This window comes from Anopheles merus, chromosome 2R (genome assembly GCF_017562075.2).
Source record: "Anopheles merus strain MAF chromosome 2R, AmerM5.1, whole genome shotgun sequence".
In the NCBI taxonomy this organism is placed as follows: Eukaryota; Metazoa; Arthropoda; class Insecta; order Diptera; family Culicidae; genus Anopheles; species Anopheles merus.
Genome location: NC_054082.1, coordinates 25,009,580 through 25,035,005, shown reverse-complemented (window position 1 = coordinate 25,035,005; position 25,426 = coordinate 25,009,580). Strand labels below are relative to the sequence as shown.

Genomic DNA, 25,426 nt, shown 5'->3' with positions numbered 1-25,426 from the left:
TCTCTCTCTCTCTCTCTCACTCTCTCTCTCTCTCTCTCTCTCTCTTCTTCGTCCTATTGGATTGGGTGTTTTTTGCTGTTATTATTGTTGTTGAAATTCAACTGGCATGATTTTCCTAAATTGACTTCTATTGATCGCCCCCTTACTGCAGTCGTTTAAAGCCTCTTGATGAAAGCACTCTTCAGCTAGGCTAGAGATTTAATTCTCAGCGTCCGGGAAGGGTTTTGGATTTTCCCATTCGGCATTGCGCTGTGGTTAAAAGGGACAAAGGGGTAAGAAGCGTTGAACTATGGGTTTTGTTTGAGATGAAATCGTAAAACGTGGCTACAAAATTATAGTAATATTCTTGTGGAAATGTTTAAATTCATTTGTTTGTGTAATTGTACTTAGGGAAATGTGAGTCTAAAACTCATGTCTTGTGTCACTAAATCTAGGTGTCTTCCTCATACAGCTAAAGTAACTGAACAGGTCATGTATGAAAAATCATCCATCCCATTGCATGTATGTAGTGCTCTCTTAAACACACACAACCGAATGCTCAGTACTAAATGGACATTCAAGTAGGGACACCACTCTTGACCAGTTTCGATGAGCAGAACTTGAACGATCTTCACATAACGAAATGCTGAGAAGTGGTTTTGTTGAAAGCGTACTGAAGCTCTAACGAGCTTCCTACCCGCAATGCGTGCAGACTCTCAAAGGCTGTGTGGTTTAAGCGTGATCACGTAATCGGCCAACAATTCCAACCAAGAGTAACGAAATAACGAAACGTACCTAAGAAATTAAATTAAACATTTCATTTTGTTCTGTTTCTGTGTGGCTACCTCGGAACGTGTGCTCCTTAATGTGTTTCTTTGCACCGATACCCCGAAATAGGTAGAACAACTTTACGGCACGAAACCTTAAGCCTTTGTAAGCCATTCAGCAAAACAGTGGTATTTTAAAAATGATCTCATTAAATGGCGTTCGGCAATTCTCCCTGCGTTTCTCTCTCCCTCTCTCTGTGGGTGCTGATTGCGTGATTGATGAGCGGCTTAGCGGGTTTAATTGGTGCAGCTCCAGTTTGGCTTCTGGTTTGTTGCTGGCGAATATGCACGACCGCAACAGTACCGTCCAAACGTTTGAATGGAAGGACAAACGATCCTCGGACAGAGTGAGACAGAAACGGGATCAAGTTTTACAGCTTCACCGAGATTGCGTTTTGGCGAAACTTTCGCCACACGAGAAATTCGATCCATTTCCATCGTTGGAACGTGTTGTGGTTGCGGCGAATGTGATCTCTCCCCTGATTGCCGACTCCAGCACCGGAAATGGGTGCCCATCGAACTGTCGGTTGACCCGATGCGCGGGAGATCCATCATTATGTTGCGTTCGGGAGGAGGCTTTTGCTTTGAAGGAGGGTAAAATGGCATACACACATACAGCAACACACACTGGCTCGGTCGTTCTCAAAGCCCCAGACAACGTCATTAGCCACGATCCAGACATTAGGCGCGCGCGGGAGACTTGAACGAGCGTGTCTCGTGTTACCACGATCCATGCCTTTTTATTTGCCATGTTTTCTGCACGGGAGGACTTTTTTTTGCGGGACTTGTCGGCGAGTAAAGGCTTGCAAAATTAACCAACCACCTTGGGGGTTGGTTGAGATTGAAGCGATGCTGTCTTCATAAAAAGTTGATATATTTGTGGTAAAACGTAAATTTGAATACATACGGCTGTTCCGTTCTCTCGATCGTAGCGTGTATGAAAAAATGAATCATCAACGTGAACGCTCGGCGATCACAAAAGGGTAATGAGAAGCAGAAACAAAAACCGGCCCCACTCCATCTATAACGACAACTTGATCCTTCCATCTCTGCGCGCTTCTAATCAGGTGTAGTCAGCGGTGGTGCAGAACCACCTTGGCGAGCGTACGGTCGTAAAGTATACATGTTTATTGATATCTTCAACGATTGAGCCGCGCGCAGAACGCCGTGTCGTGGGACCATTTTTCGCGCTAGCTAAAACCCCTTTTTGTTTGGGTGAAGACTGTCGTCTTGGGGGTTGACCGCGTGCGGTCCCAACACCAGCCGGATACCTGCACTAGTATTAATCTCAATTCCGTTCACAAAACTCGTCCCTCCTCTCATGTGTGCGCGCCGGCATCCTTTTGCCGCGTAACTTATACAACTTTACGATCGCTCGGCGGATGCGGTGATCCTGGTAGGAGGTGGTCCTCGTGTTGGAATGTGTGTGTGTGTGTGTGTACGGTCCTCCCGGTTGAGGTTACAAAATCCATCAACTTTTCACATTGTTGCGCCGCTGGCACGCTGTTCCCTTTTCGACCATTGCATTGCGGTAGCGCGAATCAGTTTCCACGGGAACGAATCCGAGCGCAATGATGATGAGATCGGTTCGTCTGACTCAGAACCGCGGCAGGATATCCCGTAGCAGAAATAATAAAATAACCCTACAGAGCTTGTATCGCGTTTTTTATCCTTCTCTCTCCTTCACGCCAACCTTACTCTGCTGCAAACAATAAACAGGAGGTCGTAGAATGCAATCCGTCTCGGTTCGTAAAATGGAACGTTTTCCAGTTTACAGCCTTACTCCCCCCCCCCCCCCCCACCATAACGGGCTGGACCGACAGGACGGGACGCTATTGGACTGTGTGCGTAAACAATGTGATGCCTTGCGGACGTGCCAAAATGGATGAAAATGTAGTATTGAAGTCCCCTTCCACCCACTAGGGTGCAGTGCAAAGGCGGAAGTAAAACGCGACACCAACCCCTTGGGGAGGGCAACGGGTTGGGTCCATAAAAATGACACCACTTTGCAAAATGTTCATCATTTTAATGAAGAATTTCGTTACGGGTGTGATGCGAGGCGAGGCGCGGTGGGTTTCTGCCAAAGAGGGATAGAATGAAGAAGACCGTTTGGGAGGAAGCCGTGATATTGTTGGGCTGGAGATATTGAATCGAATTGTTTGTTAGTTTTGTTGCGTGAAAAGATGTTGTCAACGGCATTCTGAGAAGGGTTCATTTTAATGGTGTAGTTTTTAATGTTTCGATGGATTGAATTTGTCATGATATAGTGTTTGGGATGCAGAAAAATGGTTTGAAGTAAGATTGGGGATATTTTGCATTTGGAAATACGTAATTTAAAGTAAGAAATTGATGAAACTACTTAAATAAATGATCAATTCTGCGATTGAATTATGTTGAAAATTTAAATGGCCATAGAAAAGGTAATGGAGTAATAATCTTTTATCTTCCATCATTCCCTCAAAGATCTTTAATCGCTCTGGCAATGCCGAATCTGTTAAAACCACATTCCACGTAATAAAATCACACGAAAACAATATTCGGCGCGTACGCCGTCGGCCTTTCTTGATAGCAATCTACCGCACGGCACCGTGGAACCAAACAGGGTGAGAGGTCCAGGGACGAGTTCGTGCCCCGGCCGGCACTGCACACTACTGCGACAGACCCGGGGCGGCTAATTAAAAATGCAGCTCCAGCGCTTGCGGACGTGACTGCGGCGATAGTTATCAGAAACAGTTCCTTCTTCTCTCCGGTCTGAGCCGTCGTCGTTGCCGCTGTCAGTCTGTCGGTCGGAACGGACGAAGGTGGTCCCGAAGTCCCGCCACCTGGAAGCAACTCAGCGTTGTGGTGCCGTCCTTCACGACGCAAAAATATGAAGAATTAATGAAGCTCGAAAAGAAATCTTAGATAGGCCACAGCCGTTGGGGCCGGTTTTGGTGAGTGTCTTATCGGGCCTGCAGGGAGGGCAAATTTACACCAAACCAACCAGAGATAGACATTCATATCAATTTACGGCGCCTTTGCCGATGGTGTAGAGATTGCGCCTCTGTGAATAGGTGGAAAGGATATGGACCGTGGAACCCTGTGTGTGTGTTACTCAGGGGGGATTGATTTATGATGCACTTGTTGTTGTGGGAGTGTACTCCATGTAACGTTTTTACGACCCACTGACCTGTGGAATTCTGCGCGGATTTATTTGGAGCAAGGTGTTTCGTTTCTGGTTCGTACATAGATAAGAAAGATGGTTGTTATATATGAAGTAGTGCGTTACGCACCGTTGGAGCGAGTGTAACTTAACAAACCCTTATCTAAGGTCTGTGGGGGCCTGAAACTCGTCGTGAATGGTGCGGTTCGCAGGGTTGCGATAAATCCCCAAACTACCCGCCCATTATATGTTATCCGTTCCCAGACGCGTGTGCATCCGCACCCCATCCCATTGTTTGTGCACATTAGCTTTGTTACACAAAAATACAATTTCCGCTATCTTTGCTCTTCTCTTCCGCAGATAAGTGTGTGGCACCACCATCTCACCCCTTGGCGGCATCAGCGTAGTGGCATCTGGGGCAAAATAAAGGTACGTGCGTGTGCGAGGGTTACATGCGTGCATTATGGGCAAATGGCGCGACATAACTTATGCGAAGGTAATTTCACCCGCGAACACTTATCACGGAGTGGGGCATTGTTCAGTGGGAGGTTCAGGACAGTGCCGAGAGCTACCGGTTGGCAGGATTTCGGGCGTACCGGTTGTCTCTTGGCAGTATCCTAATTACTGGTGCCTATTTGCTATCCGATTAATCTCATTAGCAACCACGGAACGCCAACCATTGCATACGCGTGTGTTGGCTAGGGCGCTAAGGCAACGGTGGTAGAGCTAAGCAGCAGCACCAGAATGAGTAATATTCTTTACATTTCATTAAGTCCGTGTTCGTGTGTGCTTTGGGTCGTATTTGCTCGTTTGCTGGGCAAACGCACCGCATCGGGAGGACCGCTTTTGCGTCTATTGTAGGGATGGCAGATACTTTGTTGCTGCTAATAGAACCAAGCCACGTAAATTGAGGATAGCTCCTGTGATTACAGGCTGAGCCTGTGACTTCGTTCCTTCTTCCGGAGGGCGTGTACGTAGTGGGTAAGTCGTAAACACGGGAGAATATATATCTTCCAGCAACGGGAAGAATCAACAAACTAACGCCACCTGTGCGCGTAGTCAAACTCCGACCAGAACCACGTCGGCCAGAAGTTTTACACCACTACCATATTTTCTCACTCGTATGCTTGTCCAAACAAACCGTCGTTTCGGTCCGGTAGTCACTTCAGTCTTCGGTTAGCCTCACGCTGGCTCTGCAGCATCACGCATCCAAGTCAAGTGCGCGCAGTTCCAACGAAACCATATGCATCCGCCTGGGTATGTGACTTTTGTAGATTCACTCCCGAAAGGTTTTTGTTTGTTTCTTGTTAGCTATTCTGGTTAACACCGCGATGATCTACCGCGCTACCAATGTTTGGTAGTGTTTGGTGTTTTTTCTTCTTCTATATCTTCTGTTATGTTTTTATTCTCTCTCCCTCTCCCTCCCAAAAAAAAAAAGAAAACATCAACATTGCGCTGCTGAGTAGGATGCGCCATCGCGTTGAGACATTGGCCGTCGTTCGGAGGCCGTGCGGTACCGCTGCTTGTTGTCCAGCAAAGCAGTTATTTCATACGGTTTCAGGTTGCAGGTCGTATGCAGTGGCGATGTGTGCGCGTTTCTCTTCCGCACACTAATTGACAGACGGTGGTGCCACGGGAGGGAACGAAAAGCTGGGCGAGACGTGCTTGTGGTCGTTTATTTTTTGTTTATTTTAAAAATTGGTGGCGTACATAATACACACCGATCAATCAGTAGTCACGGCATGCTAGTTTGTCAAACACAGCCCCGGTGAAGAAGCGCTGGCTGGTTGTGCGCATATGCTGAACTGGTTGGTTTTAGTTGGCGTTGATTTTGGTTCTTGATATGGTAGTTGACGCAAGATGGAGATCTATATTTGCCAATGATAGATGTGTTTGATCTAAGAAGAACGACCAAATTAAGCGGTTGAGTGCATTTTCGGTCCAAGATCGGGAAGCTGAGTCAATAAGAATTTTAATTGCAAAAGAATTCCGAACATAGTATGCCGCTAAAAAAACTCTCAGAATTGAATGATCTGTGTCATCGGTGTTACTATAAAAGCAATGCTCAATGATCAGAACATCAGACTGATCTTACATAAGCATTGCGACGAGGAGGAGGGGCCAACAGTTTGGCCGGTATCACCAAAAATGGGTCGTCACTTTCTATTTTTGAGTGTGAATAATTTCGTCACCAGACAGAACTTCATCTCGCAGCGGCTCTCTCACACAAACGCCGTGGGTGGTTTGGACGATGAGTCTTGAGGCGTGATGTTTCCAAAGTGTAATTGCTCATCGGAGCTGTCATGCGAGCGGAGCTTCACGAGCACGCGCGTTGGTGCTACAAGGGGTAGAGGGAAATCCGGGTAAAAATAAACAACCACCCCGCAAAACACTTGCCTGTATTCCGATGGCTGTTGGGGACAAAACTGCGGCTTCCGGTGTAGACCGGGCTCGTAGACTCTGTCTCGAGACGAGTTGTGAAGTGGCGTCCACAACCACTTCCCACGTGATCTTCCCGATCTTCGTGCGTATTTCAATGCTGACTTGGCGCATCGATCGTGCCTGCGATTGCGCAACGTGCGCGGGTGTTCTTCTCGGGGTTCCTGTGAGGTACGCACGCGCGTGTGCTGCCAAACAAGAAGAGAGGAAAGCCGCAGGGAGCGAACAGTAGTTGTGTAGCACGTGCTGCTGCGGCGCACTTCCGTTTTCCGATATCCGATTCGATCACGGTGGCACACGGGGTGGTTGGTGTGAAGCGTGTGCGATGATGAAAAGGAAGAAGGGAGTGAAAGATGAATGAATGATCTCGTCTCTTCCGGTCGGAAACGACTCGTTCATTAGGGTGGCGACATCTATTTTCCCTTTTCGGTGCGCATCTTGCATGTTTCTCTATGTAGTCCCTCACACAGGAAGCGGTGTAATATGATTGGGTGTGTGTGTGTGTGTAGAGAGAGATTTGGGTGGCCGTTACCAAAAACTACGATAGCTCTAACATTCGACAGAGTTCGTGTGGCTCACAATGCCGTACCACTTCAACGCGGAGGAAAGAAACGAAAGGAAGCTGCCTCTTGGAATTCTATTAATCAGCTCATAATCAAGCCATACCATTGTCTGGAAGTGTATCGTGTGAGAGTCGCCGGTGCTGGATCTACTGGCGCCAGCTAATGATGAACGGTAGGCGGCCGACATCCGACAGGAACAGGCATTCGTACACTGAAGAATTCAGCAACCAGCAAAACCCCTCTCATCCCCTGGAAGCGAGAAACGTGAAACGTGACATTCGTTCGATCTGCTGTACGACAGCGAGTATTACAGTGCCCGGTTGTACAACGATTAGCTTCTTCAACTACTCCAGCGACAGCAACCGTACCGAAACTGATAAGCGAGAGACGGATTTTTAATTGAAACCCCTGCCAATCAATTGTCGCATGGGCTGCCGCGTGTTCGGGGCGACCGTCTAGGGCGACTCTTCCGGTGGAGGATTACTAAGGGCGCTACGGAATGTTGCGCGAGCGTGACAGAGGAGAGGAGAGATTCGGTTCCAGTTCGTCGATGCTCGAACCGGTTATCACATCGGTGCGTGAGCACCCCCCCCCCCCCTCTGCCCCTTGTTGCCTTGGTATCGTGTCTGCCCTCCATCCTCACGGCTTATCAGCAATCCTCCGCACTGGCGTGTGTAACGGTTGACTGGTTGGGTCAAAGTTTCGGGGTGACAAAATGGAACGCCACGCCTCGCACGGGTAAGAGGTGTGGGCGAAGGTCGGGGAATGGACCAGAGCACAGGGATGCTGCGGTCTGATTGATTTCTCGACCAAGGGACCAAGGGCCGCAAACACCCGTTAAGTCCTGGGGCGTTTGAGCTCCCGCAGCTGTACTTATCCTTATATGGAACGTTGCTCGTAACGACCGGTAATTAGCAAACCTTGGTGTGCATGCGCCCAAGCATTGACGGGCAAGACGTGATAGTCCGTAGCCCCATCGGAACGGACCCGAGGACACGAGTAAGATCTCTTGTGATGGTGGTGGTGTTCTTGGCAATAAAAGTACGCGACTTGAGTCTTACGAGAGAAGCACCACTTTTTATTGGTTGCATCAGTTTATACCTCGCAAAAGCGAACGAGCTTTGACAGCGAGGAGCGGCCCTGAAAGTGATGCTACGGCAGGGATTTGTTCTTGCCATTTGATTGTTCGCGTCGGAGCAATGGTGTCCCCTTGATTCGTCCTCAGTCTGGTTGTATGGGGCCGAAATTTAATGCAGCCAACAGACCAGAGCGCCGCCGTACGAGCTGAACTACTTCTGCCGAATGGATAACAAGGTGGTGTGCCTGACGTACACGACACGACGCTCTCGTAAATGTCACGTAATTATCATTACCGGGGACCTGGAGGTTGGTGCAAGAAATGGTGCACACCAAGAGGTTGCCTGTAATTGCTGCTTCAACAAAATTACCTTGGCCCAACAGCACACTACGTTTATGTGTGTGTTGTTGTAAGCCAAAGGATTTGGCCCGACGACGGTAGAAAACCCGACCCCGAATGGACAGGACAATCAGCAAACCAAGACTAAAGCTTAGAAGTTGTAAAGGGTATTGTCTTCTTGTGAAAGAACAACAATACTGATGGAGGTTTGAAATATTTCCTCCGTAAACCTGCAACGACCTGAACGCGGGAACAGTTCCCATTCGAGCCGTTTTTTACCCCTCAAAAAAAAAAAACGCATTTTTAATCGAAATGGATGCATTCAACCGAGAATGGCCCCTACGGCTGCCGACACAGGTTGTGCGAAATCATTCCAATGTATGTATGCAACACCGCTTACCTCAGCCACATCAGCCTTGCAGCACGGAACGGCAAACGCATCGCAATGCCATGCTACTCACCGAGAAGATTCAGCCCTGTTTGGCACAAAAGCATCGAAACAAAAACAATCTCCCTGTGGCAAAAGGAATGGAAACAACCACAATACGCAAAGTATACTTTGTATTCCGGGAGCAGAGTCGTTGGGGGCTTTTTTTTTTCTTCCTGCTGTACTCCCTAACCCAAACTTTTGTGCGCTTTTGTGCGACATTGGAGTTGGGCTGCGGAAACGGAAATAACCTGTAGGACATTTAGGCAGCTGGGCGCATTTTTCCGTTTCGCTGACGAACGAAGCTTTCAGGGTTTGGGCAAAGGAAGAGGTTGGTGACGTTTTACAGCCGGTGTGTGTGTGTGTGTGTGTGTGTGTGTAAAAAAAATCTTGGCCAACTGAATGCAGAATCAATGTTTTCCAGCAACCGGCTGCCGGATGCTGGGGCAACAAGTTCGTGAGAAAATTTGCAAAAAGCCCCCCTCCCGCAGCAAGCGTCTGTGCTATCGTCGTTGGTCATCGAAGGCGGTGACAACGGGGTGGAGGATAAACTCCACCGAAAACGGCAAGGCATTGCTGTGAACCCTGGCGGCAGTACAGCGAATTTCCATCGCTGTCCTCTCGGGTGGGTTGTTGCAGCAGCAGCAGCCGGTTGGAAAATAAAAACACGATCCACTCGAAACGTGCTGCAGTGCTGCGAATGAATGATGCATTCGGCGTGCCGCATCCTTACAGTGCATCCCCTCGGCATCATTATTGTACTGGTTTGACTTTTTTTTTTGGGAGGAAGTTTTTTCGCAGATCCACTGATGATGGTAATTACTCCCCAAATGGGCCAACGGGGGACAGGGAGTGATGCATGGAAAAATGGGGTATGAATTTTAATGCAATTCAATCGAACGCTCGATGGATGCTGGCTGAATACTAAGCAGCGTGGGACGCAGTTTTTCGTGTATTTTGGGGGGGGGGGGGGGGGGGGGGGAAAACCTAAACCCACCAACAGGGGAGCGGTAAGAAATTGCTCGATCGAAAATGATTGAATGGACATTTATTTTCCTCACGCGGCACGAAGATTATGCCAAACGTGAGCCGAATGTGAGCGTTTTGTAGGACGGTTCCCCCCCCCCGCCCAAAAGGGGAGAAAAACTACCGCCCTTTGAGCTAGTGGGTTGGCGTGACGTTTACACCTGAGAATGGTTGGTTGCCTTACAGCAACTCAAGAAGCGAAACGGTTCAAACGCTATGTGGGAAAGATACGCAACGATTGCTTGAAAGTAACCCCTGACGATACCACACCACAAGCATGCTGCTAGCTGCTAAAAATATAATTTATTGAACTGTCCCATTTTGACACACGCTTTCAAAACACGACCCATCACACCCGTTCCGTCCATCTTTTTTTATCTCTATCTCTCTGTGTTTGTGTGTGTGTGGTTTAACTGTTGGGTGGGAAGACATTCTAACCCTGCCCTTCTCGAAATCAACCGGACGGCATATAGATAGTCTACCCATTCATAGAGTGCGTCTGAAGGTGTGTGCGTGTGTGTGACTGTGTAGGTGCGTTAAGGGTCCACCTTAATCATCAAAACACAGTGCTCCCCACACGCAAGTCGTCGTCGTCGTAGTGTGTGTCACCCACGTGGTAGTTGAACGAACGGGGCACACCAACTACACCAACGTTCCGGCACGCAAATGGAGATGTTTGATGCTGTTTTGGACACACAGCAATGGGGAAAATGGGCCCCGCTGCAGCGGAGGCTCCAAGTTGCAGTGGGAATGATTAATTCTTGACCTGGTTTTTTGAATGCGCGCGCTCCATAGGAAGTCTCGCGAGACGAACGGGCAACAAACACATCACCTTTAAATGTGTGTTCCCGGGTTGGGTGCGGTGCAGCACGTCGGGTTACATCGTCGTATGTAACCGACCGTTTGAATGTTGTTATGATGCTCAAAGATATGGGGAGAAGAGCCAGTGGAAGCGGTTTAGATAAGGGTCTCTCCGGTAAACACGGGGATGATCCTTCAACCACAAAATGGACCGATTTGGTAACAAAAAAAAATGAGGCCGTGTCACATCTTGCCACAACAAGCTAATGCCAGCCAGCCCCCCCCTCTCCCCCTCCCCAATGAGGGGGCGAAGAGTTCTTTCGAATGCAGCGACCCGGAATGACTCGGGGTTGACAAACCGGAATGAACCATTTGCAGCGCTTTCCCTCAGGAGAGACAGTGTTGGCACTTCGTCAGCCCAGCAAAGATCGCGGGTGTGTTCGTACCAACGCACGGTGGGACAGGCACACTGGAATTAAGTGGAAAATTAAGAAAAAAAAAATTCAAAACGTATTACTTTTATCAATCAGTTATGGTCAAGATGTGATGAAAAATAGAGAAAAAATAATATAAATCTAAACGTGTTTCTCATACTGCAACATACAGTATTGTAAGTGTGCATAAATTTGACGTTTTGTTTCGCGTTCTAGCCCATACACTGCATGCCTACGATTGACCTTTTTTCTCCCTCCCTTCACAACTCCCCCCCTCCCAGGAACACCCACATCGACAGTTGGTTAAAATCGTTTTTATTCCACCCTCTTTTTAGTCAACTTTTCTTACCGTCACCTCGTCGTTTCTGGGTGAGCTAGAAACCGAAAGCCACACACACACACACGAATGGAAGGCGCACCAAATGCACACCTTTTTGCGTCGCACACGGCGCGCGGAACCATCATTCCGTTGGCTCCTCGGTGTGTACGAGTGTGTGTCTGCTAGTGCACCTGAAGAAGCAAGAATCGAAGACATGAGACATGGTATGGAAGGAAGAAGCTATTTTTGTGACAATATTTCTTCTTTTTTTCCCTCCATCTCTTTCTCTCTCTCTCTCTCTCTCTCTCTCTCTCTCTTGATGTGTATTCTTGGTGCCTTTGAGTCAAGGTAGGGCGGCAGCGTGCACCACGTCCCCACACAAACCGACCAGTGGCGCACCAGTGCAAATGAAAATGAGTTGCACCTTCCGGGGTTAAGGCGGAAGAGGGGAAGGGATGGGAACCGGATTTTCATTTCCATTTCGCAATCCAAACAGGGAAAAATGATGCAGTTCTGCCGTGTGCACCTTTCGCTGCTGTTGTGTGTTGTGTCGTCTCTGGGTGGGTGGTTTGGGGGCCTGTGGGAACTGCATTCTCACTTTCGCCTCCATCTGCATGCCTGCCAATCGTGCATCGTGCCCCCGCGGGGCGGCGGGAGCATATGCTCGAGCAGCGGGGTTGAAGCAGGTTGCACAGGCAGTGAGCGGGGTGGACGGAACACACCGGTGAACACATCCACACAAAATATGACATTCATTTTCTGACGAATGTGCGGCCCCGCCCGTCCATACCCATTCGATACAACAAGGACTTCACTTTCCTTTCCGTTGGCCCAGTTGGCGTGTTTTGTGTGTGTGTGTGTGTGTGTGTGTTTGTATGTGGATTTGTGGGGTTTTTGTCCATAATAAAAGCGAAACCGGTAAATGTAAATAGTGCTGACAGAGCACTGCGGGAGAGCGGGTCGGCCCCTCGAGCCCACGGCTGCTGCTGGTGGCGGTGGTAGTGTAATATAGGATGGAACCGTTCCGAGGACGACGTCCCAGATTGTTGTGTGGACGGAGATTTGTGGACGATTCAAAAGTGGAACACAGCCACAGCCTGAAGACCGGTGGGAAGGAGGGTAGCGCTACCCGTGCGAGAGAGTAGCTTTTGGAAAATTGGAAAATTTTCCATGTCCTTTTGTGTTTTGTTTTTCCACATGCCGTTGTTGTTTACCTGTTGTCGCTAAACTGTGCTTCGTTATTCAATAGCAGTTGTTCTCTCCCACCCCGCAGATACAACGAACGGTTGTAACATACGGTCGATGGAGCACGCGTTCGCCAGTGTCCCGGATGGGGTTTTGGGATGGGAAAGTTTCGCACAAAACTATGCAAAGAAGGTTTGCTACATTTGAATTTTCCAAGGCACCCCCAGGGCTGATCATGTAACAGCTGCGGGGGTTGGTACGGAATGTTCTACCCTGTCGTAAGTTGCTGTCTCACTGCTGCAAGAAATGATGGACAACTTATTACGTACGAGGAAGCACAAAGTGGTGGTGCAAGAGAGGAGAGTATCATCTAGATTTAGAGGTTAGAGGTACGACAAGAATGTTCGTGTCGTTACTGCCCAGGTTGCGAGCGAATGGGAATAAGATTTGGCGGAAGTGATTCAGACCTCACGTACGGTAAATAGTGCATGATTTCATCAAAATTCAACGGTAGTGTTGCAGGAGGGAAGGACGGTTATAAATAGCTGCCTGACGCTAGGATGGTAGAAGGAAAGATGAGCGTCTAAATATTCCCGAATGAGTGGTGGTGGTGGTGGTTTGCATTATAAATTGTGTTCAAGGTGCTCCACGTAAAGCTCAAGGTATTTGAGATTTAAGGAAATACCTGGATAGCCTTACAGCACTTCTTTCGTTGTGAATGTATCTGTCTGGATCGCTAATGGCATTGAAAGAAGCTTCTAATGAAAAACTAAAATAATTCATTGATATCAAGCCTTCTATCGCGTGATGCTCATCGATTGACATTCTCCAAAGACATCCCAACACATCTCATGGTCGGTCTTCATCACGTGGGAGGTCGTCAACTTCCGCCTTCGCAGCGAAGCACGACGCAATGTCATCACACCACTCGCGTGGACCCCGAACCCTTCCGGCATCTATTCCGAAATGTTCAATTTGTTGCGGTTAATGCTGGCCGCATCGCCTCTAGTCGGTGGCGTTAATCCAATTTGATTTACCACTAATGATCATTTTCCCCTACTTCGTGTGGAGTACGTGCGTGTTCTGTGCAGTGGATGGTGGTTGAAAATGCTTTTTCTTCGATTTACCTCACGCATGCCGCAGCTTCAGGAAGGAACTCTCGCCAACCAGCACGCTGATCACCGCCAACAAGTGGTGCTAATTTACCATTCGAGTCGCTTTGGATACGAATTTCAAGTGCGAGAAATCGATGGGCTTAACATACGCGTGTCCGGAAGACCTCCCAGGCGCGGACATACTACTCCAATCGGCCCAACCAACCAGAATTCCCAATGTGTTTTTATGTCTCTTTACCCCTTCTTTTTGTCTTTGTGTCTTGGGTGCCTACTTGTGTACGGCTTCAATGTTTTTCCCCCATTCCGAACAGGAGGTTAGTAGCACGGCTGAGCAAACATTTACACCGCGCAAGAGGGGAAACGGTGTTTTGACAGATTGTGCTGAAAAATTGCACCTCATACTGTGCTCGTGATCGTGTGAGCGGCAGTGCGATCGTGGTTTGTTAAAACAGCTCGTCTTGAGCCAAGCCGGTCAAAAAGGTTTGCAAACATTGCTCCCGTTGCTTTCTTCGGCTTCGGCACACTTGACACATATTTAATAGGACGCATAAATCATACAAAACGGTGGTGGTGTTTGCATCTTGCGTCATCTTGTTTGCTGCTGAAAGCGAACGAGAGAGCGAGAGGGAGAGAGGGCATGACAGTCCCCAACATGATGCTGTACGATGCTGTATTCTGCCCCACTCGAATATGGGGGGGTCATTAAAAACTATCCCCACGAATAAACCACAGATGCGAAAACATTTGTCAGCTTTCGACAAAAATTAGCGCCACCGGCTCGTGGAATCCGTGGCACGCGTTGTACGCTGGGGTATGATATTTATGGAGTTCCTGTCCCGGCTGTCGGACACTTGTTCAAACACTGTGGGCGGTGTGTTGGAACCAGTTACCCTTGGGCTGTAAATCTGTTCCAAATCAGAGCGCTAATTCACGATTACTGCTCTATAGGATGTCGCGTACTGTCCTGTCCATAAGCGGAGATCACGATTACAAACGAGCCCGCCAGATGGAACAGGTCTTTCGATTAGCTTTTCTTGCATCCTCCTCAAGCAGCGAATGAATGTTCCATCTGTTTTGCGAAGGCAGCTGGCGAGGGGTTTGGGTAGTAAATGTGAGCAAAAGATGAACCTGCAGACCGTGAGCAAAGCACGCCCGGGCGGGGTCACATTATTGTCGCGGTTGCCGGGTCGGAGCTCTGCAAAGCTATGGTGGCAAAAGTTTGGGCCCGCAATTTATTTTCCATCCACGTCTCTACCGTCTTTCATTGTGAGGCATCGTTATGACATCGTTTTATTCATCATTTCGCATCCGTGTTTTCGTCGTCGTCGTCGTCGTGCCTGTCTTTTTGATGGGTGCCACCGAGCGGAGATTATTTGCAAACATTAACAAACGGAAATGAAATGTCTCTCGCTTGCGGTGTGGAATTTACCACCTTCTCCGCCCACGTTAAAATGGCTCCATTACTGACCACCGGATGGAGCGGGGAGGGGAAGAGCGAGGCTTGGACCCCCCTTGGAAAGGTTGGTTGAATGGGCTTTATAGAATTATGTCTTTCTGTGTAGCGCCGCGGTTTGGGCTCATTAACTTTTCCTCTGCCCATCCCCTGTGTGCGTGCCCTCGTAAAAGCCGCTACCGTCCATTCAATTCAAACCTCAAAGAATGCCTCCCGGCCTCTGAGCCCGTACCGCAACCGCATTGCGGACACAGCGACCACAGTGTGTGTTGGGAGCGTCTGTGCCGAGGCCCTAAGGATGCTGGGCGTAAAGTAGACGATTAACGATGCTTTTTTGGAAAGCATTTCCCCCCACCATTTGCCGAAATGTTCTGAAAGGGTGATGCTTATAATCAGCGAATGGAAATGGTTTAAAAATTCACCAAACTGACCTCTCCTTCAGGTACCTTGGTGTCCGGCCGCGGTACTGCTCACCTGCCGCTTTGTGGCCGAGTCTACGGTGGGACGTAACGGAAAAGGTGAACCTTTTGGCGCCGATGCTTTGCGGACCTGCGAAACTGTAGAACTCGGCGAGCAGTGAAGTGGGCCCAGGGTTTTATAGACCACAAATTTTAATGAGCCCAGCTGGTGTGTGTATTATGCTCTGGAGTAGGTTTTTAATGATCAAAAGTGAGGTTATACCAAGCGCGGCAGTGCTTCTGTGCACCATTATTCCGATGGCGCTGATACGGCGGCTGTTTGTGTACATAAAGATGTGGCGCAAAGATTGTGTCAAAAATTGTATGAAAAATTGCAGATTTTGAACGTCCATCGTGGTGCAAAAGGTCCATCGCTCCAGCTGCAATACGATTTGAAGTGTGCTGACTTGTCCACAAACTTAATTTGTGTAGCAAAGAATTCGGAAACTTTATCAAGAGATGATAACAGCAGAAAAAACACTCTTTCCCAGATTTCTAACCCACGTGGTGAAAGCTTTTAGAAAAGCATGTTCCAGTGGTCAGTTGTTTGCACTAACGAGTTCCCCGGGCTCTGGAGCACAATTTGCTGGAGCGTGCAACCAATTTCTTTACCCAGCATCTTCCTTGCAGCATCTTCAATGCTGTCCGGTGTCAGTCTTCCCGGCCGTAATGGTTATGATATTTGCCGATGGTGGTGCCGTATGGCTACCGATCGGTTTGTTCGCTCTGTGTGAGCCGGCTGCAATCCGCTTGGCCACAGCACGCTGCCACAGCAAGGTTGAAATTGAATTAAGAAGTGCAACGCTCACATTGCAATTTTACCGCGCATCTGTTCGTGTTTGTCTTTCCTTTGCCTTCGCCCGCGGAGAACAAAGTTTATTTTACTGCTTTGCCATTTATTCCATTTATCAATTGGTTCCTCCTGCCGGGTGGCGCTGTGGACGACTGTGCGGCTTGCCTCTCGACCGTGCAGCTTAGAATCGTGTTCCTTGGGGATGGCCAAACCGGGTAAAAGGAATTTAATTTTCCTAATGATTCGATTATAGTTCGCTCGGGGACGGCGTGGCGTGGGACGTAAATGGCGAAAAGAAAGCGGGGAAACAATGTGTGGCAATGTGTGCGCTTACTGCTGCTCTGCACCATCCCAGCGTTAAGTGCGTTTTGGCGTGTGCACCATCTAAATGGAGTCTAATCGTGTACTTCACGTGTTTTACGTGAAGTTAGATGGTCCAATCCAATACCGCTAAAGTGAGTCCGCGGGCCGTTAGCCCGAACCAGCTAAAAGGGGCAACAGCAACAGAGCGCACGATGGACATTAGGTTTTATTTATTTGAAAGAATCAATATCCTTCCCTGTCTACGCGAAGCACTAATCGTGCAAGTAGTGTTTGAATTACCCTTCGTTTTTTTTTTACTCCATCCGCTGAAGATGCATTTCAATCCGTTTTTTTTTAATCTTCTCCATCTTCAGTACGCAAACCCAAACGGTGGTAGCGCGCTGATGCTGCTATCATCTTCATTAATAAGTTTTTATGGGCACGATAAAGTTTTACGATCGTCTCCGCGTGCACACTTACCTGCGGAGTGTTTGCCTGCACGGTTTCGGAAAAGGGGTACCAACAGGGGGTACAGACAGGGCCGCCGGTCGTTTTCGGCCGGGTGGGGTGGTAGATCGTATGTTATCGCAACGCTATCGACCACACCGTATGCGTTGCGCCGCAGCCTAATGCGCGCGAAGGGTTCGTGTGGAGCTTAAGAAGCTGACCATATTGCTCAGGCCTTTAATTGACTTTCCTGCCTGGTGCATGGATGTCATTGACATCGGGAATGTTTTGTGGCTCGAGACTGGTGCCGCGGTGGGTTGTTTGCCAATTAGATTTTAAAATTGAAATGGGGAAAAAGCAGATGGGAAGCGATTAAAGGCACAGCTTCAACTGAGCACCTTTAATTTCCTTCGCCCCTTTTACACAATGTCCACCACTGGCGGTATCCAGCAGAATGGCTGCTCCATGCGCGAATGGAAAAGGTTGTTTTTTTTTGGTGCTTATTGTGGTCATTTCGTTCTTGTTGGCGTTTCCGTCGATCGTGTAGCTTGGGGGCACCGGCGGCCCAACGACAGGCTCCGGCTCTGGATAGTATCAAGACGGTGGTAAAATTTCCATCGCGAAATATGTTGAACGATCTTGCACAAACCCGGCACCAACATCGATGGGTGGTCTCGCTGCCGTGTGGTTAGTGAAAGGCGGGCATCACAGCTTCGGCAGTATCGGTGCAGCGACACCCTCGGTATCTCCAATTCAAAAGCCAGTGTCAGGCTTTGCAATAATGCCAATACCCATCCCGGACGGACCGATCGAGCTGCGGTTCTGCTGCCCCCCTTGCTAGACCCCTCTCCAAGCACAATGGGTAGGATCGATAAAACGGTAGGCAGCCATAGAAAGTCATAATCGTCAATAAGTACAACCATTACAAACATTCCCGCACCAGCGGCAGCGGCAAACGCTGTGTGGGTTATGTGCGGTTTGCGTCTGGTGCGGCGAATCCAACGGCGGATTACCTGTCATCTGGAAGTTTGAACCGATGGGCAATTGCACAGTTGAATTGCTTAACTTGCTGTGTGCCGTGTGCGGTAAGCCGGCAAACGGCATATAACATGCCGCCTTATGGAGAAAGAGAGAGAGAGAGAGAGAGCCTCCAATCACCCCCCTGCATGCATTATTTATTTATAAACCCTTTTTTTTTCAAACCAATTTAACGGTATATCGGTTCGCTCTTTGTACCGAGGTGGACCGCAGTATGAATATGACCTCTGAGTTTGGTTCGTTTTTTTATGTTAGTGGTGTTGTTGTTCCGAGCCCGGGCTCGGTTCTCATGGTTGTGCCGTGCTGGTGGCTGGATGAAGCCACTTGAGCATGAATAACTTGTACGGCTGCAGCGGTTCGATTATCGTATTAACCCGCTTCCCGAATATTTGATGCCTCACGGTCCGCTCACGACTACAAAACCGTACGCCGACCGACCGACCGACCGCCCCGATCTAACGGATCGGTGATCTTCGACCTCGATCGATCGGCGGACCAGTGTTTGGGAGCTGCAGGTATATCGCCGTGCGGCAAAGCACCGATTAAGCCGATAATGATCAGTTGGAGTGTGGTCGGATGTGTTTTGGTTGGTCGTTGTTCCACGAGTAAGAAGGTCATGGGCAGAATGGGATTTAGGGAGTGTGCTTCTTTTTACTCCATTAACAATAGCATCCCACTCCGATTGATGTATGTGGTCGAAGATATGCGTCGGGTGTTCGATTACTACAATATCGATCGGAGTTGTGAGTACAAGAGGGAGTTCTCTCGATGTAAATGCTCTCGCAATCAGTTTAGAACCCAAATCGTCTCAAGCTGCGCTTCCGAGCCGCTTACACTTTTGTCGCCCTATTAACCGACACGTTTGTGGCTGGCGAACCTTTCCTGATTGACCGCTCCAGACGCATACCCGGAATGTGGTTTTGTGGCTGGAAAGGGCTGTGTAGCCTTCGGGCACAGTAGCAGCCCGTCCATCGAACGGGACTTCTGTGTTGGCTGCTATCGCTTGCAACTGATCTACAACCATAAAAGGGATCGACGAAGGCTACTCCTGGCGGTGGTACCTAGCCCGGGCGTCTTTTCGTCGTCGGCCGAACGCGTGCAGGGCATCGGTGATTGATCCTTTTCCTGATCGGAAGCATTCGCGGGTTGAAGAAGTGAACACTGGACACACACACACACACAGCACGCGGGAGACAGGTTTTTCAGGGCAAAAGCGAATTAGGTTTTGTCGGGAGCAGGCGCGCACGGGGCAAGCACACGGAAAAGTTGCTCTTGTTCGCCAACAAACCGTACATGGAAATTGGGCGAAAGACGACACATGGGCATTGGCGGGCCGATTACTGAGAAGACTACGACTACGGGAACAACTAGTGGGCCACATCACTTGTTCCAGTTGTGCGATTAATGAGTGCGTTTGCGTTCCCTTATGTTGTGCAGTTTTCAGGTGCCCGGTTCCATGCGAACTCGATAACTGTTATCGGGTGTCGATAACTGGGCCAAGAACATTCCAAGTCGCAAGGAGGGGGTATTCCATGTTGCTGATTGGTGAGGATTGGCGAAGCTATTTATAACAGAGCGAACGGTACTTTTCGGAGGTAAACGGGGGAGCGATCGAGACAGTCCAGCGAAGGGACAAGCAGCTGCAGCAGCGATCCGGTGCCAATGATGATGCCGATTTTGCCAGCAATGGAAGATCTCTTAAACACTCTCTTGATTGAAATGTACACACCTGGCTGCACGGCATCTTGGCTGTTTATCGCCCGGTGCGATCGTACAGATCCGCCGACGATACAATGTAAGATTTGCGTGCAATTTGTTGGCACACTTTGGCATACACTTAGCCTTTAAATCTGCGTACCGTGTCCGCTCACGTGCCACCTGTTAGATCATGGCGTCGCAGAGGCAATATCATATGTTCGTGCTTCATACCGGAGTCGATGACGCCTCGTCGATTTATTTGCACATGCTAGCTTGTGCAAAGCTGTGCGACACGCGCAATAATTTCAGATTTCAGTTTCCTACGCACGCGGCATTTCTTCCCCCCAGGCCCTGTGGTGACATGTGCAGGTCTTTGGGGGGCCTGCAGCTGGATCGGTACGAGTGATGTGAGCGTCCAAATCGCAACAGAGATCACCGACAGAATGGGGCAACGTTGTTTGCGTGTTTTGCCTGCAGTTATCGATCACTCGCTGGGCCGGAAGTTGGTAGGCGTTGGTGAGTGCGATTGGATCCAAGCATTTCTGAGGAGGTAGTTGTGCACCAGTCCCACAGAGTCGTTGTGGTGCTATGTGTCATGTGTACAGTTGAACTGTCTTCAGTGTCTTACAGCGCTTTAACGAGAAACCAAATGCCAATTGACATAGTTCTGTCCCAATTTGACGCCTCCATTTAGAGGCGTTTATTCACTTCGAAAGCATCTCGTTAGGCATGTTTGTTTACGCACATTTCAAAGCGTTGATAACGCGTCACGTAATGCTGTCCCTGCTTTACGTTGCGTTAGAAATAGACTGAATTTATTAACCAGCTATCGCAAGCAAATAAACAACACGGAAGGTGATCAAAATTGTTCCTGGTTAGTAAAAAGAAACACTCACATCACCCGGGAGACATAGCTACAAAAGCCGTTCAAATTGCCCACGGTTAGGTTGGCGTGTGACCGGGTGTGTGATGTCAGGGATGGCGGGGGCGATCGTTTTCGAAGATTTATGCCGCGTCGCGTCGCGCATCAAAGCGTTTGCATGCCGTCAGTCGGTGGCGACTGGTCTGAGGCATAGAAGGCTGATTTCGGTAGCCGTCGAAAGAAGGAAGCGGCCATAAATATCCAACCTGATCGTTCCGTACCGTTTAGCTTGATAGGGTTTAGCGCGTGTGCGGACACGGGGACGGCTTGGGAGTCGTTGGAACTGCACCTAGCGCTCGTTTTAAGGGGCACACCAGGGGCGCACTGCGGTGGAGGATTAATAAAACACAACCAAGCGCTGTGCACCGCCGTTTAGAAGGAAGGTTTTAAATAAATAATGAACTACTTAAGCAGCTCATATGCTAACGATCGAGCCGGCCGACGATCGGGTCGAGTCTCTACCCCTTTCCAACCCCAACCTGTACACCGAATGTCGCGTTTGACGTCGGCGCGTTTCGCACCGTTCCGGATGGGTCATAACTGTCAATCCGCCTCAATCAATAATCGGTCCCGATGTGTGCGCCCAGTGCCTGTCGCGCTATTAAGCGATTGCCTTGTTCGTGTTCAGAGATTTATGACAGCAAACATAGCTGCCGCGTTTCCCGTTCCCGTCATGAAGATGACGGGACTGAAGCCAGCCGAGACACAGGCAAGCAACTATCGATTACAAAACCAACGGTTAGTGCTGCTTGTCTTTCCCCGCCACATCACACCGGGAAACGTTCGGTGCTGTACGCTCGAGGAACTTTAGCAAATGCTGCCGTCGGTTTGGCCGGTGCCATTGTTTGCACTACCTTTTCTCCTTGTTTTGGTTCCGTTTGGACCGTTTTGGCGAGCTGTGGGGAGGATCAAAGCGGGCAACATTCCCTCCAGGGAGATTGTCCCTTCCTACGATCGGTCACTGGCAGCGGTGGTGCCCCTTCCGGCTATTTGGTGGGGAGGGGTTATGCTTCTGGGAGAACGCTGCAAACCTCCCTTTTTTCCGGCGGCGGCGTCGTCGTCTGCGCGGCCACAAAATTGCGATAAAAACGTAGTTCTCTCCCCCTAGGGGGCAGGGTAGAGACGCGCCAGCGACAACAATAATCATAATCATCGTAAATGCATTTTCAATTGCCAGCCTCTCTAAGCATTTGTGTCGTGTATGCTTCGCGCACCCTTGTCGTGTGTGCCGGTCGGTGGTGAGTATGTTTAACCGCTACTGTCAATGGGCCCGTTCGGTACCCGTTCGGGCGGGAGATGCAGCAAGCAACCGAGGAAGGGCGGTTGTTTCCAAGCGAACAACTAGAGAATATCTGCATCTCTGCCACTGCTGCCTGAGAGAAGATTGGTACATACATTCCCCGGGGGAGGGGGGGGGGGTGTGGAAGAACGAACCGACGACGCAACAGACCCAGCCGTTGCTGAGCTAATGGGGACTCGGGGCGTGCTTGGCTTGTGCTGTTATGGTTTGATGCACTCGCAGGCCGCACTTTGCATACAGTGCAGTTCTCATGTGCGGCCGGCCTTTTGTACTCCGAACCCGAAAGGGAAGGAGCAAGGGTGGCCGTTGTTTTCTTTAGGTGCATCGGTGCGTCACGGTACCCATTCCGTCCATTGGTGGGCAGGGTCGGGGTTTTTGATTCTCGTTTTCTAATGGCGCTAAGCGCTGCTTCCAAAAAAAAGGGGGGGAAGGGGCCTTATTATTTCCAACTTTGCCAACGAGTGGATTTTTGGGATGTTTTGTTCCGGACGTGTGTGATTGTGTGTGTGTGCAGGTTATTGTTGTGCCATTGCTCGACACTCGAAGCACCACTTTCTGGTGTGTTATTTGTTTAGTCTAGACGTTTGATGGCACTGGGCGAGTGTATCCGGTGCTGTACTCCTCTTCATTTTGCCCGTACATTTAAGCACTATTTGGTTGCTAATAAACCGCCACTTAGTCATGGATTTATGGCGCTCGCGCCGAGATTTGCCGTGGAGCTCCCAAATGATTATTTATCGCCCTTTTGGGGGTGGATTGATTTTTTGATGACAAATGGAACCGGCTTCGGTCGAGTGTTGCGAAGAAGCAAAGCAGGAAAGCGATTTACTATTACCAACAAATCGACCGCTCTCGAAGCGATGGCATATAATTCACATGCGAAACGAGCCCGAAATGTGTCTCCGGGCTGCCCCGCTCTAACGCCGTGAAATGTGGTCTGATAGGTTTTTCTTTTTTACGATCGTTCGGCACCCCCCCCCATTCCGATGATGGTTCAGCATTTATGACCCCCCGCTCGAGACGCTTATCGTGATCGTGCGTCCCAGTACCCAGCACGGTCGAAGCTCTGTGGCCGAGACCGTGGCCGGAATCGTTTATTTTAATACCGTGCAAATGTCGATCCCATTTCGGGATTAGATACACGGCCGATACGAAGGGGCCCGGTCTCGATTGGACAGTTTACGACACGGGCACCGGTCGGTCGTACCATCGGAGAGCGGGCACGCAGAAATCAGCATAATTTCAAATCCGATCACAGGACCACGGTTCCGAGCGGTGGTCTGAGTCACCGTGGATGCGCGTCAAAAGGGTGCCGCCCGGTGGTGGGCCACGGTCGGCATAATTTAATTGATAATACCTCCTGGGATGGCATTCGAATGGTTTGTGCACGGTGCAGGAAGCTAGCTGGAGCTTCTGTCACCCCTCCTCTCTTCGTTTGGTATGCCACGGCCGATCTTCATCGTGCGCAACAGTTGACGGAGGCCTGGGGAACACGCCGGCAGCTACGAAACCTGCGAAGCATTGATGTGCCTTTTTGCTGGCTTTTTATTAGCAAAAATACACTGATTGGCACTGATGGCTGTAAAAAACAAAAAAATCAGGGGAAAAGAAGCTTCCACATTAATTGCCTACCTTGGGGGCAGCTCACCTACAGCTCCAAGTAGTCTGATGCCCGGTGAAAGAAGGCATCATATCCGTGCCAAAAACCGTACCATAAATCTTGGAAGTAAAAGTCAAGCGTTGAGGCGTCAACGTGTGAGTGTGTGTGAGTGTGTGAGAAGTAATTGCACCGCATCCATAAAAGAAGCCATCCACCCAGCCATGCCTGCCTGTAATTGATTTGCAAGTTCAGCTGTGGGGCGAGTTTTTGCGGCCCTTCAACAAGTTCGGTTTGGGGAGTGCAGTTACAGAAACAGGCAACAATGGCACTGTTAAAAGCATGGCGTATCTCCATTAACCTGCGGTTGTATCTTCTTGTTGGGGAGGATCCACAGCATCCCCTGTGCAGCACCATCACATGCACCAGTGTGTGTGTCGTCGCAAACCCGCCCGCCCGGCCGTCCGGAAAGTGGTGCTAGGTTTGCAAAATTAATTAACAATAGAATGAAGAGCGTAGCCAGCCAACCCTCTCCCGGTACACGGCACTGCTGTGGCCTGCAGGGCAGAGGTGAAGTTGTCAGGAAGCGATGGTTAGAAACTAATGTGCGCGGGCGTGTTCGTTAGTGCTGTAAATTATGACGCTAAATTTACGACGCCACTGAGTGAACTGAGTGAACTTACGATACACGGCACGGAACTAATGACACGCTCATCGGTGGTGGCCGAGAGCGTGTCCAACGGCTGACGTAAGTGGAGCATGCTCTGCCACCAACTGGCTAACTGGTTGACTGTTTGGCTTGGGAAGGTTTTTACATCAGTAGTCTGCAGGCAGTAGGCCTTGAAGTTTGACACCAAATTAATTCCCGAAGAATTCAAACTGATAAGATACTGCAAAAAGGGTTGCAGTGTGTCTCGGATGCGGTAAAAATCTTCTTGTGCAAGAGCTGAACTACACCTGAACAATCCAAAAAACTAGTCTAACCTCTTCCGTACGGTATTATGGTGTTATGGTACACTTGCACCACTGACGACCGATCGCCTACGCTGAAGTTTGTCCACCCTGTCGGGGTCTCAACCTCCCCTGTTGCTGTCTGCCTTGTGTCGCTGTCGTCGGAGGATCCGTTTTCGTAAATTAACGTTTCAATACAAACTGACACATCTGACACACACACACACACACACACACACATGGCGCGGTCTCGCCAGTACCACAGAGGGTTGACCAACCTACGGCGGGCGGATTCAGCTTTTCGGGTCGTCCACGTAGTAGTAGTAGTAGCTACTGCTTATGAACTAATTATAGTTACCCGCACCGTACCGCGCGGACTCTCGAGAGTGTGAGAGTGGACGATACTGATTCTGACACATATCTAGATTTTAGTCGCCATCCTCTCTGTCCGCTCAAGTGGAACCAAACCAATCGGTGTATGGGATGGCCAGGGTGGAGGGGAGTGTCCTCTCGGTTTTCCCCGAGTGGGTGTGCCGTGCGTCTAATGTCTTTCCAGCAGTTTGCAATAAACTTTACTCGCATCGTAAGTGGAGCGCACTTGCAAAGTGGTGGTGTTCGGCGTGGGGTTTGGTATGTGCGTGGTTTGGGCCGAATGGTGTAACAGGGCAAATAGGGGATGACCTATTTGGTGAAGAATGCCGGAATGCACATCGAAACTTTAAGTGAAAAATACTGCCGGAATGTTCAACGTAAACAATCTCTTTTAAAATCGGTTGTCAATTAGAAAGGAAC

General features: G+C 49.4%; 1 protein-coding gene across 17 annotated transcripts in view; it reads left to right on the top strand.

The window, feature by feature from the left end:
• LOC121588342 (interference hedgehog-like) overlaps positions 1-25,426 on the top strand; it is an 80,630-nt gene that overhangs the window by 27,631 nt on the left and 27,573 nt on the right. For 16 of the 17 annotated variants that reach the window (XM_041906152.1, XM_041906157.1, XM_041906155.1 and 13 more), the window contains one exon: positions 4,309-4,377. The exons of the other annotated variant lie outside the window; for it this stretch is intronic. The gene's annotated coding sequence lies outside the window, so the exon portion shown is untranslated. The remainder of the gene's footprint in view (positions 1-4,308; positions 4,378-25,426) is intronic. 17 annotated transcript variants of the gene reach the window in all.